Genomic DNA, 2858 nt, shown 5'->3' with positions numbered 1-2858 from the left:
ATAATAGAATGAATGGGACCAACATAAATTTAAAATAAATAATATACAGTTCTATTAAATTTAAGATTGATATCTGATGTGACAGAGGCCCTGAATTGTAGTAAAAATAAAATGCAAAATGGAGACACAAACAGCATAGAAACCAACTCTAGCACACGGTAGGAGATCACCAAAGGTTTCTATAATTACCAATAAAAAAAATTATGGTTAGACTAGGCAGTTTGCCCCACACCTGAAGTAAAAGGCCAATGAAAAGACATAGAAAACTTATAATAAAAAATATTATAACTAATAAGTAAAATCAATGAATTTAAAATTTATATATGCTGTATAATTTGCTTTAAGAAAAGTATTTAAACAGATGTATACAGAAACATTAATGTTAACACTAAATATCTAGAAAATAAGCTTACAGGTGTAATTTGTGTTTTACATTTTCAGTAGAAACAATTTTTACACAAGAAACTAATAGTGCAGCAATTAAAAGTATTTAAAAAGCTAAAGAAAGTTGCGGACTTTGACCTTCCTGGATAGATTTATTCATGACATTATCTATACATAAAAACAGATCTATGGATTAAAAGATAGGATTAGTATATAAAGTTAGTGTAATGGATATTTCAGCTCTAGGTAGAGATGATATAGACCACATACCAAGGAAGATGGTAGACCGGTATGTAAAATCCACTAAGGTGGTGACTAAACACCTTTCTCACAATTTATAACACATCACATGCATAGAGCTTGCTGAAGAGAGGACATCTGCAATAGGGAGAGCAGGACGAGGCCTCATTTTTCTTTTTTTGGGTAGGAATTCTTCTCTCCCATCTTTTTAACCTTCCATAATTAGAGTGCAGGAAGGAATAAGGAGAACAGGGAAATTCTGATTTGAAAGATACTGTTATTAGGATCTACCATCACTGCTCTCCTGGCAAGTAGATCTTAAAAAGTGACTATTTCACTAATGGTTTTTTTGTAGGTTCTTTGAAAATCCTCCCCAATTCCTGAGTCTCTCTTCCTATTGGTTCCCTTGGTGATAATAATTACTTCGAATTTCTACTAGTTACTTAGTTTTTCCTTGGCATTTAGAAGTCCTACAATATCACCAGCTTCTCTCCATTGACATCTAGCATGAGCTAGAACTGACGTTGGAATATGATATTCTTGTGATATTTCACCTGGAAGTCAATTTTCATCTGTAACAATGATTGTATCTACTCTCTACATGCTCCTTGTGTAACACAGAAAATCAACAGTTTTTAACTCAATTGTATCTGCATTTTAAAAATAAGAAAGATAGTAAACTTTAAAGACTTTTACTGTAGAAACTGATGATTCTCTTTTTTTAATTATGAAGAAGAAATAATTTTATTCTTTGAATTTGGGATCTATTATTCACATTGAACACATCCTTTATAAGTAATATCAGAAGAGGTGGCTAAAATAAACAATTTTATACTATAGTCATTAAATAAGTTTAGTGTCAATAGAGATTGTCCAAGAGCTTTTTCACCTTTGGAAGTTGGAGATGAGTTAGGACAAAAAAGTCACTAGATACCGGCAAGGTAGTCTATAAATCATTCAGAGCATTTGAATTGGAACTATACAACATAGAAGAAACATGTCTCCCAATCACTAGTGCTCTTAAAACTTCTCTCTTTGATCTTTTAACATTTGCAACTACAACTTAAAAACTTCCTTCATTATTAGTTCCATCCAACAAACCCAGAATCTCCCCACTGGGATTTATTATACTCCTACTGTTTTCAGACAGAAAATAGTTTGCCTTAAGATTTAAATTTAATGAATTTCTTAGTAACTTTTTTTGCTCCATTTGGCATGGTGCCTTGCAACCTAGTCAAGTTGCTTCCTAATTGTCATTATAAGAGTAGAACCAAAGCCTTCAAGACCATGATTAAGCAAACATTTTCTATGAAAGACTTTTCAGTCTGCCAATAACTTTTTCATGTTGTTTTCTTTTCCACAAAGCAATTGGTGAAAAATCAGATTTACTTGATCTTTAGAAAAACAGATGTTTCTTTTGAACTTAGAAAGTTCTATACCATCTCATTATTTTTATCCCCTGGCTAGACATGGATGGAAACATGCCTAAGAACAGCTATGCTGATTCAGAATTTATGAGAATTAGACATACATTCATACATATGTGAACAATTTCAAACAAAAAAGACTCACAGAAGACTAGACACAATACTTAATGAGAAAAATACGGAGTCCATATGGTAAAATTTAGAAACATCTACACTACAGAGAAATTTGTAAAAACCCTTCAGAAATAGAGTAGATGATGTTAAAAGGAGCGGGAATGATATCGCCATCTGACTTCCCAAAAGCTACACTGACAGAATTGAGTCAAGAACTTAGGACCTAAAATTTTATAACTTAAATGCAAGAGTGCCATAAAAATATTCTGATACATAAGGCCTAAGAAATTTCACCACAATAAATGAACATTTTGAGAATTCTTGGAAGAAGTATAAAGAGGTAAAATAGCATAGCAAAGAAGAGTAAGTTTGAAATTCAGCTCTATCATTTAATAGTTATATAATGAGCTAAAATAAGACATTTAATCCCCTTCGACTTCAATTTATTCGTCCTTAAACCAGGAATAATGGTAGTATATATACCAAAGGGCTACGATGATTAAATGCACTAATGTATTTCATACATTTATAACACTATTTAATCGCAATAGTAAGCATTCTATCAGTGCTGTTTACAAAACCCTACAACTGACATCATAATTATCAGTGAAAAGAAGATAAATGCATATGGATTGGTCAAGAAGTAGTTTAAATGTCTTTATTCACAAATGATATGATCTCTGTAGAAAATCT

This window comes from Propithecus coquereli, unplaced genomic scaffold (assembly GCF_000956105.1).
Source record: "Propithecus coquereli isolate 6110/MARCELLA unplaced genomic scaffold, Pcoq_1.0 Scaffold111, whole genome shotgun sequence".
Taxonomy (NCBI): domain Eukaryota; kingdom Metazoa; phylum Chordata; class Mammalia; order Primates; family Indriidae; genus Propithecus; species Propithecus coquereli.
Note: the sequence above shows the minus strand (reverse complement) of the source record.